Source organism: Sapajus apella, unplaced genomic scaffold (genome assembly GCF_009761245.1).
Source record: "Sapajus apella isolate SASKATOON/1434 unplaced genomic scaffold, GSC_monkey_1.0 scaffold2586, whole genome shotgun sequence".
Lineage (NCBI taxonomy): Eukaryota > Metazoa > Chordata > Mammalia > Primates > Cebidae > Sapajus > Sapajus apella.
In genome coordinates, this window is record NW_022439512.1 from 1 (window position 1) to 9,294 (window position 9,294).

Genomic DNA, 9,294 nt, shown 5'->3' on the forward strand with positions numbered 1-9,294 from the left:
GAACTTCAAGAAAACAGAAACAATTCAAAATTATATCAGAAAAATTTTACAAGGATACTGACGTAATAGAAAACAGCAAACAATTCCTGGAGCTGGAAAATGCCTTAGTGAGTGTCAGTAGAATTGATTAAGCAGAAGAATTAGTGAGCATTAAAACAAGCTATTTCAAAATACAGTCAGAGGAGAAAAAAGAAAGAATAATGAGAAGGAACTCAGAATGCTTAAGAGATCTAGAAGAGGGCTTCAAAAGAGAAAATCAAAGATTCACTGGCCTTAAATAGGGGGTTGAGAAGGAGCAAAGAGTAGAAAGCTTCTTCAAAGAAATAACAACGGAAAACTTTCTAAACCTAGAGAAAGACATAATATTCAGGCACATTGTGGAAGACAGTGTGGTGATGCGTCAAGGATCTAGAAACAGAAATACCATTTGACCCAGCAATCCCATGACTGGGTACCTGACCAAAGGATTACAAAACATTCTATTATAAAGACACATGCACACGTATGTTTGCTGCAGCACTGCTTACAATAGCAGACTTGGAACCAAACCAAATGCCCATCAAAGATAGACTGGTTAAAGAAATTGTGGCACATATACACCATGGAATACTATGCAGCCATTAAAAAACGATGAGTTCATGTCCTTCACAGGGACATGGATGAAACTGGAAACCATCATTCTCAGCAGACTGACACAGGAACAGAAAAGCAAACACCGCAACTTCTCACTCATAAGTGCATGTTGAACAGTGAGAACACATGGACACAGGGAGGGGAACATCACACACTGGGGCCTGTGAGGGGATGGGGGAGCTAGAGGAGGGATAGCAGTGGTTGGGGAGATTGGGGAGGGATAGCATTAGGAGAAATACTTGATGTAGGTGATGAGGGGTGGAGGTAGCAAACCAAAATGGCATGTGTATACCTGTGTAACAATCCTGCAAGATCTGCACATGTACCCCAGAACTTAAAATAAAGAAACAAAAGAAGATACACCCCGGAATGTGGTTTGTTCCCAGTATTTTGAAACATTTAAAGAATGGTTAAATGATCACTTGACAGTTATACTACAAACAGGAATAAGACAGCCTCAGTTAAACATCATTGCTTTGAGAAGATAAATTTTAATGCCAATTTTCAATCTTTAAAATCTTTGGGTTTATTTTGAAAAACAATCCTCAATCTTAAAAAGATCACGGCAAAGAAAAAAAGGATGATAGTCCTTTTGCTTTTTCAAATAACAAACATGGAAATGAATTCTTATGAATGTCAACAGTCAATGTAGTGCGGCATATTAAGAATTTACTTTGATATATTGGCTAAGTTTAGAGAGATTACATTTCATGAGAAAATATGAATTTTAATGGATTTTCTATTCTCTTTTGGGAAACGGTTGTTTATGTCCTTTAGTGTATTCTCCTCTCTGTCCACATATGTGGAATCTGCCTGTTCTCTTCTCTTCTGAAATAGTTTAAAAGACTCAAAGAGAATGGCCTGGGCTTTGCATATCCTTAGTCTGATAGCCATTTCTCTAGCTGCTAACTTAAATAGATATTAGCAGCCTCTATCATCAGCCAGAAATTAACAAAGGCACAAAAATTAGCAAAATCTCTGTTTTGCTGTGGCCTTATGCTGACGGACTTATCTTAAAGACAAAAAATTTTCATTGTATAGATTAAAATTAACTTTGGCAAAAATTGAAATGCGGGCAGGGAATTTTTTTTGTTCAACAACAGAAACTAGCAAAAGCAAAGATACAGTAAAAATAGAAAATTTCCAGTGTACAGATGTAAACATAATAATTGACACAGCCAGGGATGATTAATGAATAATAAAATGTTGAGGGATGACCATTTGAAAACAGGATATTAATGCTTTTAACAACCATTTTTCCAATTACTTCAGTATAAATAATGTGTCTCTGAAAGGTACAGATCTGGCATCACGATCATGGTGATAGACAGATGGTGGAACAGTCCTGGTATCACGATCATGGTGGTAGACAGATGGTGGCACAGTCCTGGTATCACGATCATGGTGATAGACAGATCGTGGAACAGTCCTGGTATCACGATCATGGTGGTAGACAGATGGTGGAACAGTCCTGGTATCACGATCATGGTGGTAGACACATGGGACCATCTCTACCTGCAGATGGGTGAGGTCACATTGACCCTGCAGTGTTCCTGGAAAAACGCTTTGGCTGAATTTAATCATGAGGACATTTTCAGACAACTTTAGAGTACAGACCATTGAGCCAGACAGCTGACCTGTCCTCCACAAACAAGCCCACGTCACCACCATCAACGACAACAACAAAAAGACGAGGAGACACTTTGGGTTCAAAAGAACTAAAGAATTGTGGCTACATTATCTTTTTACTCTTTTTCAAACCAAAATGTCTCTTCTCCTTTTAGTTGTGTGATTTGTGGTGACATGGGCTGTCTGAAGGAGACAGGTCAGTAGTGCTGCTCACTGTTCTACATTCTGAAGTTGTCTGGAGATTACCTCAGGCTATGAAACTCAGGCTAAGCATTTTCAGCAAGAACATGGCGTTGTTCATACTCTGTACTGGCAGAGTCCCATGTGACATGTTGTCTTAGTGTGGGAATATGACCCCTATCCGGGAGACCAGGTGGAGTCTTATCACCATCATAGTAAGAAACCTACTGTCCATATCCAAAGTCAAGCGAACATGCTTTTCTACAAATAAAAAAATGGCATATGTGTAAGCCTGGCATGTGTAATAAAACTCAAGATATGCTGTATATGTTGAACACAATATATCCAGTGAGTGCCAGACGACTTCGGGCTCTTCTGCTTCCACCAGCTCCATGCTGAGCCTAAAAAAGGAGGAAAAACCAAAGAATAAGTCAGGGAAAATAAGACACCGCAGCACCCCAACTAGATTTCATGGGTAGCACCAGAAAGTGGTTAACAAAGAAAAAACATAGATCCATTAATAATGCAACAAATTATTGCCTTATGCTGGGATGGACAAGAGTAGGGTAAAAAGAATGAAAAAGAGAGAGAAAGTAAGCTCAGTGAACCATCCAGGTGACACACTGATGAGGGGGTAAAAGCACACTCTGAGTTAGTGCCCTCAGGACACACAGTGTACACTGATCATAAAAACAAATAGGGTCAACCTACAGTAGTTAGTAAATGGTAAGGGGAGGAAGAAATGGAAACATAAATATCTACTACAATGAAAACCAACAGGAATGTTAGTAGGAATAATTCAGGCTTCGTTGAAAAGATGGTATCGATATTGTCAGCCCACTCTGTTTTCCCTGGACCTGGCGTCTCCAGGTGTCAACACAACATTAGCTGTTCACAATTGCTCAAAGTTACCTGGGGCACAGTGGACCTCGGTCTTCTTCCTCTTCTTGGTTCTCTTTAATCTCTGCAATAAATTCAGATAGGGACAGACAAAATAAGCCATTCCCCTACACCCATAACAGTCCACTGTCTAATCCCTGCACAGGGACCTCAGGCTCCTCAGCATGAGAACAGGATAATGTGAGAGACAGACTTCAGGAGGTCTCAAGGCCAATAATGATAGAGATTCCTTGGTTTGTGTCTCAGAACCAATGGTGAAACGTCCCTATTCTGGCAGACCATTATCCCTTTATCCCAAGTTTGTACAAACAGGAAAGAACCTCACAGACATGCATGGGGAACAAAACTCATGAGGAACGTGGTAGCTGGCAAGAGACATTTAATTCAGATTGAGACAACTCATGGACATGCGCTGCACGGCTTGGTGTGAGTTGGCAACACCTGCGTTGGGTTTCAGTGTCATGAAAGTCGGTCCAGGGTGCGACGGGCACGGCCTGAGACTAGAGAGAGAGCAAAGCTCACTGACCCACCGCATGCCCATGCTTCAGGCTGGAATCCAGAGTGATTGACATCTACACTGATGGACAGGTTCAGCCCACAGTGATGACAACTCTCAGCCTGGCCAGCGGAGTAAGGCCCGAAGTCTATGGGGTCTATCTGGGACACAAATTGGAGCTTTATCAACTTCACAATGGAGTACTCACTGCCTATGTCGACAGCCAAGTTGACTTGCTGCTCCTTTAATGAGTGCAAGTTGCTCCTGTAAGACTCATTGAAGGCAGATGTGCGAGGAGGAACTGAGAGAGTCGAATAACCTTCATCCCAGGACTCCTGGGGGGCTTCCTCCTCCACAGACTCCTGCAGATTCCTGATGAGCCAGGCAGGACAGGGATGACAGAAGATGAAACCAACAGAGATTAGACAACAAAGTCTCCCAGCTGATCTGATGGAAGTCAGAATGGAATGGTCATAGAAAGCAAAGGCATTTTTCCTTCAAGAGAATAAAAAAAACTATCCTTTCTAAATGCAGGGTGGAGGGTGACTACCCTGGGGACAGAGCACAAATGAGCAGTATGTGCTCAGTGCATTTGCCACAGATGAGCTACTGCAGGCCACCCAGACTCTCCCTGTAAACTATCATCGCGACTTACAGTACGAGAACTAACACGGGGCTTCAACTGCCTCGCGTAAGTTGTGTTGAAGTTTACATGTGGCATTCAAGTGAACAGAGCTCCTGAGGCATTTCAGACACCCAGATCTTGTGTATTAAGGGCCTCCCTTTTCCAGCATTTTGATATCATGTGTCTATGTTTTGAATTCCTTCTCTTCACAAATCCTAGCAAACATGCTCACAACAAATGGGCAGAAAGCATACATGCATCTCTCCCTGGGTTTAAACACAGTGGGGAGAACAGGCGAAACCAGGAAATCCCTGTTTGCTGAGTTCACCTGGCTCATCTGATTGCAGGTTCCCATCTTGGGAGGAGTGAGAAATTAAAGCCTATACAAGTGCCACCAATCACCCACAACATAGTTAATAAGGACAATTTGTAGCTGGTGAAGGGAAGAAAGAGTTCTAGTCATCACTTTCTTGTTTTCCCTGGATCTAGAGTCTCCAGGTGTCACTACTGAACTAACAGCCCACAACTCCACAGCATTACCTGGGGGGCACTGGCCCTCTTTCTTCCTCTTCCTCATCATCACTTTGACTTTCTGTAAATAAATTTAGAGACGCAGGTCACATTAAGCAAATCACACTTTGCATATGACCAAATCAGTGTTTAGTCATAGCACAAGCACAGAAATATTCTCAGGGCAAGAATACAAATTCTGACAGGACCATTCCAGGGTGCCCTAGATGAAGCCTGGTGAGTAGGTGAGCCTGCTTTCCAGACACACAGGCCAAAATCTCCCTCTACATGTAGACCATAATACCATATTCTCTGCCTCAGTCTATGCAAAGTTAAACCAAATTTTTTTCCCAGAAAATCTCCAAAAATGAGTCAAACTCTTTTCCGGGAGTGTTGCTGCAATAGTGACTTATCTCACCAGGTACCAAGGTCATTGAATGGTTAGAGGCATCTATACATGAAACTGGACTGATATATAAATTCTATCAACACTTACTTTAAAAAGAATCTGTGAGCTTTGCTCAGTGCCAGTATCATAGCCAATGAGTTTCATCTGAGATGAGATTATTGCTAATTGAAAACTTTTCCCAATACCTCACCATGATGACATGCAATAAGGTCGGCATTGACAATTTTTGAGTCTCTAGGGAGACTGAATAAGGAAAGACAAAACAAAAACAAACAAAAAAGAATCTGTGGGCCGGGCACGGTGGCTCACGCCTCTCATCTCAGCACTCTCAAAGGCCGAGGTGAGCACTTCACGAGGTTCAGAGATCGGGACCCTCCTGGCTAACACGGTGAAAGCGTATCTCTACTGAAAATACAAAGAAATTAGCTGGGCATGGTGGCACATGCCTGCAGTCTCAGCTACTCAGGAGGCTGAGGCAGCAGAATCACCTGAACTTCACACAAGACCAAATCAGTGTACGATCATAGCACAAGGATGTAAAATATTCTCAGTGTAAGAATGTGGTATTCTGATGGGAACGTTCTAATGGTTCCTAGATTAAGTTGCCCTAGAAGTATATAAGCCTGCTTTTCAGAACCATGGGACAAAATCTCCCTCATCCGGTAGATCTTAATTACATCCTCTGACCTAAGAGCGCAAAAAATTAAAACTTTTTCCCAAATCCTCAAAAATTGCCCTACTTTCCCGAAGGGTTGCTGCAATACTGATTTATCTAATCATATATCATTGCCAATCAATTGTTACAGAAATTTATATAGGAGCCTGGACCAAGGGATGAATTCTAACAACCTTTACTGAAAAAAAGAATCTGTGGAGCAGGCATGGTGGCTCACGCCTGGAATCCCAGCACTTTAGGAGGCTCAAGCAGGCAGATCACTTGACCTCTGGAGTTCAAGACCAGCCTGGCCAACATGGTGAAACCCCACCTCTACTAAATATACAAAAATTAGCCAGGTGTGGTGGTGCCCACAGGGGATGCCACCTAATTGGGGAGCTGACGCACCAGTACCAGGGTACTCCTTGATCTTGATGGTGCCACTTACGGATACCACAGGTTCTATTAGGAACAGGGTCCCCTTCCAGCTCCTCACAGTGGGTACTGTGTGCTATCACTGTGTTTCCCCCAGTGTCCCCAGAACACAGCTTTGCCTACTTGGCCTTAGCAGAAACCAGAACTGAATGGAAGTTCAGTAGCGTCAGACATTTAGGCCAACAGTCTAGATGCTACTTGTCTGCAGGATCTTAGGTGGTACAGAGAGGACTCCTGTAAACATGATTTAGCCTTTTGCTGAGCAAAACAGGTGGTTCTGTGCCTGTGTCAGAAATCAATAGCTGGGACTGTAACCCCAGTCCCACACCCACCTTACTGAAGGCGTGGAAAAGTTGCTAAATACTTTTGCCACTGTCTTCCATCTTTAACTAAGTGTTAAAATACCCATTGCTATTTTCTGCAAGTATGGGAAGGATGAAACTAATTTTGATGAAGAGAACAGTTAGTTTCTCGAGACAAGACAGGACATCATTCATCACTTTCATGGTGGAAACCTATAGAACTTACTGTATGTCTTCAGTTGGTAGTTCAGGAAGTAGGCCACCTGGCTCATAAGAAGTCTATTTTTGCTGGCTCTGATATTCTGCTTGGTCTCTTCCTGCTGGGAATAGGAATTCTCGATGGTATTTGGAAAGTTCGTCTCTGTCGTCTTCCTGGAACACGTCCTGCAGGATGCCACCATGCTGACATTTGGGGCACCACAGGGAGAGCCAGGGACTGGGGAGAAGAAACCCAAACACATGATGGTTAAAAACTGGAAATCAAATAGTTTTAATCAGGACCAGGGGATGCCAGTAACTCAAATTGTTAACTTACTGTTGAGAAAAACCTGATCCCTCCTCACAGTACTTTAGGGTCCTTAACCACAAAAACAAGGTTCGCAATGCTTGAGCTGAGAACTGAAGGCACTGCCTGTAGCTCAGACTCTGACAAGAGTGTGGGAGATAGTGGGCAGTGTCCCAGGTAACGGTCTGCTGTTGCAATAACAGAATTAGAAGCTGGGCGTGTCATGGAATCTTAGGAGCCCTTCATTCCATTGCCCAGGGTTTGCTAAAACACAGGCCTCCTGGTCTCACTTGAGGTCACAACAGATGGGGACCATTACTCCATAAGTCACTCTCAGTATTTGTGTACCGCTGTGACAATGCCACAGTCCCATCTCATTCCCAATACATCTAAGCATGTGCCTCATTTTTCATCTCTTATGTATAAAACCATCAAGGCAGAAACAGTTTCCCAACACGTGATACTTTCTTAATGCTAGTCATGAAGTCACCTCTCCTTCTCATATGTTAAAACAGAATTGAAGGCTTTTCCATAAGTTTAAGATATCAATCTATTACACTGCCATCATATCCTCTGAGTCTTCTGCAGTTTTTTCTGTATCCACTAGAAAGTCAATGAGTAATTCATTTCTTCAAAATGTTTTCTTTCCTGGCTCAATATTCTTCTTGCTGCATCCCATGGTTATGCTATTTAGTTTTTCTTACTGGCAGATACCACTACACTGACGTTTGTGGCAGAAGAGGCTTTTCATTACACTTAAGACCAGTGTGACGTCCCTACATCCAAAGCTTCCTCTTTTTAATGTGACTGAACACTACATCTCATACTTCTCACTTACGGATGTCATTCCAGTCCCAGAAGAGCTCTTTTCAACGTGTCACGTCATTGAAATCATTTCTATAGAGATCTCTTGAAATCATATGTGACCATCTATCTTGGGAAATCTTGGAAACCTGATATGATTTTGTTGTATTCATTTCATTTTTTCCATATATTGAAAATAACAGGGCCATGAGTGGTCCCCTTATGGAATACTGTTTGATAGATATTTTTCTGAGTTCATCTAACACCATTGATGTGTGGTTGCATCCCACTAACCAAACACAGCAAGATCAAGGTGATGGTCAGGGGTGGTTGGTGGTCCTCCGTGTTGCTGTGCAATAGAAGGTGAATTTGAGATGAGAGGAGAGTAGAGAAGAGTGATCTCCTGAACCTCCCCCTCACTTTCTCAGCCATCATATCCACCTAGGTTTTGTGAGCCTGGGATTTGGGAGACCATTATGTAGCCCAAGTCTCCCATGTTTGGCTGCTGGGCTTGCCTAAGTTGAGGGTGCAATGGGTGTCACCCTGGGCTGCCCAGCATTCATGTGGCAATGAAGGAAGGAGGGCTGGATCAATCCCACTGGAAAGCGTGCCTCTCTGCAGCCCCCACAATCCTCCAACTACACTGTAAGGATACTGCTTTGAGATATATCAAAGGCTTTAACTAAATGTATGTTCTGGTAACTGGGAGGCCTGACCTGTGGCAGAATGAAAAGCTGTCAGGTTTCTTCATTTTAAAAATGATGAAACTGCAGGTTCACAAAGTTATGTGGCTTACTTGAGGTCACACATAGATGAGTTTTGAGAACCACCAGTAAAAGTGATTACAATAATTATTCCATAATTATTCATAGAATCCATGTCACTCAGTAAATATTCATATAATTATTCAGTTATTATTTGTTGACCAATTTGTACCAGGCATTTTGCTCAAAACTGTGCACACATCTGGACAGCATATCTTCATCATAATCTTCAAGGTAATGCTGTTATACTAACAATCAGGCAAGAAGCCTGAGCAAGAGGGCTAGGAAATCATGAATTTGGCCACATTTCCATTGTTTGGTTTCTGTGATGCTGGATGAATGACCAGAACGAGTCACAAGAAGAGTATTCATTCCTGTATCATTTTTCAGGACAGAGATATGCCCTCCTAGAGTATTGCTACCAAAATTCAGAAGTGTCTGCAACCT

At 42.5% G+C, this 9,294-nt stretch overlaps 1 long non-coding RNA gene and 1 other non-coding gene across 2 annotated transcripts; one reads left to right on the plus strand and one right to left on the minus strand.

Moving 5' to 3' along the window:
* Window positions 1–3,227: 3,227 nt before the first annotated feature.
* LOC116547283 lies at window positions 3,228–5,066 on the minus strand. Its single transcript, XR_004267013.1, has 3 exons — window positions 5,004–5,066; window positions 4,047–4,210; window positions 3,228–3,406 (listed from the first exon to the last, which is right to left on the minus strand). It is a non-coding gene; the product is annotated as an uncharacterized LOC116547283 (long non-coding RNA).
* Window positions 5,067–5,486: 420 nt separating this feature from the next.
* LOC116547284 lies at window positions 5,487–5,625 on the plus strand. Its single transcript, XR_004267014.1, has one exon. It is a non-coding gene; the product is annotated as a U4 spliceosomal RNA (small nuclear RNA).
* Window positions 5,626–9,294: the final 3,669 nt, after the last annotated feature.